The 7,591-nt window shown below is 34.4% G+C and overlaps 1 protein-coding gene across 15 annotated transcripts in view; it reads left to right on the top strand.

Annotated features, from left to right (window-relative positions):
• Positions 1-7,591, top strand: part of NBEA (neurobeachin) — a 518,392-nt gene that overhangs the window by 386,451 nt on the left and 124,350 nt on the right. The window lies entirely within an intron of this gene.

Below are 7,591 nucleotides of genomic sequence, written 5' to 3'. Positions count from 1 at the left end.
TTATTAAGCAATTTCACGAGAATAACAGGGATAAAAGGATAATGGATGAGGGTGTCATTATTACCTTCATGTAGAGGGAAAGCAAAAGCAAAGGTAGAGAGACAAGATTAATTGAGGAAGGGTGAAGCATTCATTGCTCATCAGCTCTTTTGTACTCGCTGCTCCTGAAATTCCAGACAAAAAAAAAAAAAAAATTGCTCAGGGCTGCATTTTAATGCAGCTGGCAAGACAGAGCAAAAAACTGACAGGGCACTTTTTTGTCACCTCCCTGTTTCCATAAACACACAATGGCTATTACTCCTTGAGTCTTCCTGTGGTCATAAGAGTAAACTGGTAGGATGTTCTTTTTATCGCAGCTACTGCTTTTAATTGTGCTTCCGAACTAGGCAGCTTTATCTGCCGACGATGTGGAAGTGAGCAGGTCATTCTGCACGCATTGTTTGCATTGCACAGTTGCAAATGTAAGCAGACTGTACATAATGGATGTCAGTAGAAGTGCTTCCTTCGAACACAAAAGCAAACCGGAGTGTCCTGTAACATTAGTGACAACATAAAATTATGTCAAGGTATAAGATTTTACTGCTGTTTAATATACAAGATGAAGAAACAGGAAATGATTTGGCAATTGTGCAGACCAATCCTGCAGTTTTAACTCAAGGATAATTACAGTTGAAGTCAAGTTTTGCTCAGAGAGCTATCACTGGGTCAATAATTTCAATTACCAGTATCATTTTCTGTACTTTCTCTAAGAAGCAGCAGATTTTACTGCAGAAATAGTTTTTAAAAAATATTTCACATACTTTTATAAAGCTTAGTATATAATATGCATATATATATTTAATATTTTTTTAATGTATATACATATAAAATGTTTTCAGCTGATAAAGATGTTTTATCTGTATGCATTTTAATATCAAAAGGAAAGTCAGGAACTGTGATAATTAAGAACATGTAACTATTTATATTCAGAGGATGGATTCTAGATGTTAAGCCTTCATAGCTTTTAAAAAAGTAGTCAGCTTCCTTGATTTTCTTTTCTGTGTTTATTTTAAATAAGGGGTGGTTTTGGTGAAGTAATCAGAGGGGAGGGGGGTTGTTTGTTTGTTTGTCTTTTAACCAATAAAAATATTTCAAAGTTTTGACACCAAAAGAAAGGGAAGGAAATTAATTTCTCAGCTGTCCTCTGTAGAGAAAACGAGTGTTTTTTTTTTTTTTTTTTTTTTTTAGGAGCTTTAAGGGACACAAATGAAAACCTGCAGTTTGATAAGAAAAAAAAAAAGAGTAATGTGCTTTGATTTCTTCCTTTTAGTAGTGAAAACTGTTTTCTAATTGATTAAGTTGTGTTTTCTTTAAACTGACCTGCACACATAGAATAAAGGGCATATGCAGGATTTCAGAAGGAATGCGTAAGTTTGGTAGCACAAGATCACTCACTGGCAGAATTGAAACCTTGACACTGGGGGAGAGGGGTGTTTTCTGCTGCCTAACGTGTAATACCAAGAACAAACAGAAGAAAAAGTACTAAGGGACAGAAGTGGGTCAAGAGCCGGGTTAGGGTGGGAGGGGGCTGCACTTTATTACAGTAGGTTTATTGATCATGGACAAATATGTATGAAAAAAGAAGACAATTTCACTCAGTATTTGTTATATTAACAGAAGAATATTAGAAGGTTGTTTCAGCAGACTGAATGCTGTGCTGTGCATCAATGGATGCTGTGACGAACCCTACAGAAGCAGAGGGATCTGCTCAGGTTCATTACCAAAGGTTTTCTAAGTAATCTACAGGATCTCATGTTTATATACCAGTCACAATAATCTGCTTGAACAATGTAACTTAGAAACTGGGTCATCTGATAGGTAAAACACAATTCTATGCTTAATAGTTCAGATCTTTCTGTGGATTTTACTTGTTCATAGTGTATATTGCAGTTATGCTTAAAAGTCCAAAATCACTGGCATTATCAATGAGTGATCGGATAATACTAGTGGATTTTGATATTTATGTTCAAAGCAGTTATTGCTAAAGCAAATTCAGAGTGCACAAGATATCTGACTGGAGATGTTCATGTATGTCTTGTATCTTATTTTTTATTTCAAATTTAAATAGAAAGGGTGCTAGTGGTGATATATATATATATATATATATATATATATATATATATAAACATCACCACAATATTTCCCCAGAGCACACAGTAAACTTTTGGCTCTATGAAAAGACGGCAATATTCTGGTCTCTCTTGCCCTGAGGGAGAGAGAAGTCAGTCAGTGCATCATCCCTACTTTTCCCCTCATTTTGCCTATTCAGTTCCAGTACTCTGCAGTGTACTGTCTTGCTAAAATGACTAGGAATCACAGAGAAAGTGGGTATCTAATTCTTTTCCCCTCTTCCCATCATCACTCAGTGTAATGTTTTTTTGACTTCATTGTGCATGTGTATTAGAAAGGGGAAAGAGGTAGACGGGAAAGTATTTTGGCTCCAGATACTTTATTTTGCTGTGTCCATTGGGGTGAAAAGCAGTACAGTGGAATTTTTCATGACTCTGTCTTTGACCTAAGCTGCAAAAAAATGTGTTCAGTTTTGCAGGTAAAATGCAAACAAAACCAAGTTTGCATTTTTTCTCTGCTGTTTGACCTACCAGTCAGCTGAAAATCTGTATACCTCAATTTTACAATATCAACATGTGGCATGTGCCTCAAGTGACGTACAGTTACTGGTGATTATGTGCAAACAGGAAAGAATCCAGCTTGACAATGAGATTCTCATCTGAGTTTGCATGGCTCATAGTTATAAAATAAATCTCATTCTTTTACACCCAAACTGTTCAGACATTACCTGAACTAGGCAGAGTGGAAAGCACTGACTGTTCACAACTAGCTTTATAGCAAGTTTTGGAGACATATCTGGTCTGATGTGTATTCATACTAAAATGAAGAGTAATTTTTGCCCAGGAAACTAGAGAGACATCCTGACAAGACATAGTAATGCCTTCGTTGTATGGCTTCGACGACTTTCAGCATGTATTTACAAAATGCGATGATATACCAAAAGATCAGGAAATTATGGTTGTATTTCATCTGCCAAATGCCCCCTCCCTCTTTGTTTTACCATCTACTTGTTTGAGTAGGGTGATATGTTCACCTTTCTTTCTGTCTCTCTCTCATTGTGCCTAGTGCTGTACCCCACACTTTTTAATGACAAGCAGTGATGTTTCTCCAATCACAGTTCCTTTTGATCAAAAAGTACTGAAATCAATGGAAAGACCTAGAATGATTTCAGTGGGTTTTGGGTAAGGACCAGTCTTACTAAAATCAAACAGATCTGCAAGTCTCGATGAACCTTTGTGATTTAATGTCCATGAAAATCCTCAGACTTGCTCATCTCAGCAGGGTCATTTATCACAGAGGGAAATTCAGACTCTTAATGAATGCAGGTTATAGTTAACATTTTGGTGTTCATACTATGTTTTTTTTTCTGGAAGTATTTGTTGAAATATGTGATGTTTTAGTTCAATATTTTGAGTTCCCACCTTCATGCCCTCTAGTGGACAATGGAGCTTGCTTTCGTCAGAACCCAACACATCTCAGATAGAAATTACCCATAAACTTGGTTTCTTCATTGGAAGTGATGTTTTCATGTAAACTGTATCTTGAATTCTTTACTCTTCAGTTGGGATCTATTTAATTTTTCTGTACTGACATAGGAAAATGTTGCTCTCATGTTATTTCATGTAAGCTTGTAAAATATTGTAATACATGGCTATTTTTCTCAGTCTCCTAAATAGAGATCCCAGTAGGACCACACTGAAACTTCCCGTATTCTAAGGTTGTAATAATAACTTTGAAAAATCTACTTGTTGATATAGTCCGCTACAAAATGGCAAAAAGTGTTTTAAGTTTTCAAATTTTTATAGAACTAGTTGACGTTTTCTATCATTAAAGATTTATGTTTTTTCATAAACATTAAAAATACCTAAAGTTTTCCCGCTGGTAGAGAAAGAAGTTCCAACAGCAACCAATTTAAAAAAAAAAAACAACAACAAAACAACAACAAAAAAACACTCTTCCAAGAACAATGCTCTCACTAGGTTTCTTAAAAAATACAGTTTTGACTATCCTATTTTCTGTGATAAACACACAACAATGTAATCACACAGAAGACTTATTTTAATATTGTACAGTTGCATTGGATGACTGCAGCACCCACAGAGTATGTCTCTGTTTTCATTCATGGAGGTATTTATCAAATAATTACACTGTTGTTCCATTTATGCTTTGCAGTCTCTTAAGTGTATGATGCTACTGATTCTTAAGGATAAATGGTCAACACTAGGGAGGAGAAATGTGCATATCTAGTCCTCCCCAGAAGCAAATAGGTGTTTATTCTCAGCAGTTCCTTAAACACGACCAACACACTCTTCCATGGGACAAGCAAGTAAGGTTTCTCTGTAGGTTCCTGATATTGGGTATTTGGGTTTTCTGAAGCACTTCCAGCTTCTACTTCAGACTTCTGAATGTAACAGCTGCTGTGAGCACTCAACATTTTTGCAAACAAGTCTAAAATCAGTATTAATATTTATTACAGCTAATGTAGCTTACTTAGATGCTGTGTCAAGACTGATGATATGAAAATTTCTTATTTGTTTTCTGTGCTGTTAAAGTTTTAAATTATTTATAGTAATTTATAGAAAATGGATTCATCTGTCAGCAATACTGATACAGTTCATTCACTGAATTTGGTGGGAGAACATCAAAATAAATGTAGGAAATAATTCCCTCCAGTTCAGTCTTCCTCTCCATAATTCTGCTATAACTTCATTTTGGTTAATGATTTTTGGCAGAAAAGGCAAGTAAGTGATTGTGGTAATTCTGCATTGCTGTCTGTTTTGGAAGTATATCCTCATCCTTGTCTCAGTTTGCCTGTTCTTCTTCAAAGGAGAAACACATCTTTCAGTTAACATTTTAGAGTACGAAACTGAAAAAATGCAAAAAAAAAAAAAAAAAACCAAACTCACAGAAAAGAAATACAGGTACTTAAAGGGGATATTGTGCTTTCCACATCCACATGCCACATCCACAAAAATGCTCAAGTGTTCGTATATTCCAAGAAGATGCATAGATTTAAATTAGTTTTATGTATTCAACAAAGGTAACTAAAAGTGAATATAACATTATCATCTATGGTGATTAACATTAAATTTGGATAGAAGAAAGTTGGGTGCTGATCATGATAGGAAAAAGGTTAATATTTTAAAGTGAGGCTAAAGGTTGACAGGAGAAAAATTGAGTTAGTTTGCAGAAAAGAAATTTGTTTCTTTAAGTGAAAATTGGGGTCAAGAGGCCAGAGCTCTCTGCTTCTACATGAATGAAATAAATTAAATAATACCACCATAAAGCAGCAGTGTATAAGCTAATGATAAAATAGTACATGATGGCTTTGAAAAAGATACTGTCCAAGAGAAAAATTATTTACAGAAATGCTGTTTCAGACAGTGAACAAAACAACAGTGGGTTGTTTTGTTGTTGTTGTTGTTGTTCATTTGTTTGTTGATTGGTTGGTTTTTGTTTTGTATTACCCTTGTTTTCAAATAGAATAACTTTCTCTTCAGTTGAAAGCACTTAAATTTCCACAGTGCCTTTAATTATTAACAAAGGTAGTAATTCTGATGCTCAGAAAAATTGCAGTTTTAATAGTTACATTCTGTCTACTAGAAATTCCTGGCATTTCAGATAGTTGTGCTGTACCATACTACTTCATGACCTAACTGTTTTGTGATGTTAAATGATGTTTCACCATCTCAAATCAACAGAAGCTGTCTGTATTTCCTTGGTCAATTTGTGTGGCAATTCCTATATAATACAGAGGAAATCCTATAATTCCTCTAATAATAAGCAACTTTCTCTATTCTCTTTTTTAAATTAATGAAAATAAAATTCCTTTAAAAAAGGACAAAAATGAGGGCTTCTAGTATTTTATTTTCTAAAGGATTTCTAAAGGTCCTCTAAAGGATTTTTGCAATGTGGGTAGCTTATATATCAAAATGCTAACAGGTTTTGTGGCAACGCTTGCTTCCCTCATCCCATCTTTTAGATTTCAAAGGTGGTTTGGGGGTGTTAGGTTGAATTATACGTATGTTTGTGTCTATGTTCCTCTCAGAAATGCAGTTGTATGTAGAGCACTCACAGGAGATGTTTCCAATTGTATGTGCACGGAAATCCACCAGTATTACAGTTTGTCCTCTCGAGTCTTCATAGGTTTTGAGCAATGCTAAGCTCCACTGTGCATCCTCCTGCAAGAGCTTTACAGGTTGGGTCCCTCAGCTTGAGTTATAAACTTGGCTGGAAGCTTAAGGGTCACCAGTTCTCACCGGCATGTACATTTGTACTTTTCTTTCTTTTCTTTCTTTCTTTCTTTCTTTCTTTCTTTCTTTCTTTCTTTCTTTCTTTCTTTCTTTCTTTCTTTCTTTCTTTCTTTCTTTCTTTCTTTCTTTCTTTCTTTCTTTCTTTCTTTCTTTCTTTCTTTCTTTCTTTCTTTCTTTCTTTCTCTTTCTTTCTTTCTTTCTTTCTCTCTCTCTCTCTTTCTCTCTTTCTCTTTCTTTCTTTCTCTCTCTTTTTCTTTTTCTTTTTCTTTTTCTTTTTCTTTTTCTTTTTCTTTTTCTTTTTCTTTTTCTTTTTCTTTTTCTTTTTCTTTTTCTTTTTCTTTTTCTTTTTCTTTTTCTTTTTCTTTCTTTCTCTTTCTCTCTCTCTCTTTCTCTTTCTTCTTCTTTCTTTCATCTCTTTCCTTCCTTCCTTCCTTCCTTCCTTCCTTCCTTCCTTCCTTCCTTCCTTCCTTCCTTCTTTTCTCTTTCTTTCTTTCTCTTTCTCTTTTCTCTCTTTCTCTTCTTTCCCTCTTCTCTTTCTTCTTTCTCTTTCTCTTCTCTTTCTTCTCTTTCTCTTTCTCTTCTCTGTCTTTCTCTTTCTCTTCTCTTTCTCTTTCTTTCTCTTTCTTTCTCTCTTCTCTTTCTTATCTTTCTTCTTTTCTTTCTTTCTTTCTCTTTCTTTCTCTTTCTTTTCTTTCTTTCTTTCTCTTCTTTCTTTCTTTCTTTCTTCTTTCTTTCTTTCCTTTCTTCTTTCTTTCTTTCTTTCTTTCTTTCTTTCTTTTTCCTTTCTTCTTTCTTTCTTCTTTTCTTTCTTTCTTCTCTCTTTCTTTCCTTCCTTCCTTCCTTCCTTTTTGTTCTTCCTTCCTTCCTTCCTTTCCTTCCTTCTTTCCTTTTCTTTTTCTTTCTTTCTCTCTCTTTCTTTCTCTCTCTCTTTCTCTTTCTTCTTCTTCTTTCTTTCTCTTTGTTTCTTTTCTCTTTCTTTTCTTCTTTCTTTTCTTTCTTTCTTCTTCTTTCTTTCTTTCTTTCTTTCTTCTTCTTTCTTTCTTCTTTCTTTCTTTCTTTCTCTTTCTTTCCTCTTTCTTTCTTTCTTTCTTTCTTTCTTCTTTCTTTCCTCTTCTTTCTTTCTCTTTCTTTTTCTTTTTTCTTTTTCTTTCTTTCTTTCTTTTTCTTTCTCTCTCTCTTTCTTTCTTCCTTCCTTCCTTCCTTTTCTCTTCCTTCCTTCCTTCCTTCTT

The sequence above is a fragment of the Anser brachyrhynchus genome, assembly GCF_964034855.1.
Source record: "Anser brachyrhynchus genome assembly, chromosome: 1".
In the NCBI taxonomy this organism is placed as follows: Eukaryota; Metazoa; Chordata; class Aves; order Anseriformes; family Anatidae; genus Anser; species Anser brachyrhynchus.
This window is presented reverse-complemented; position numbering and strand designations above follow the sequence as displayed.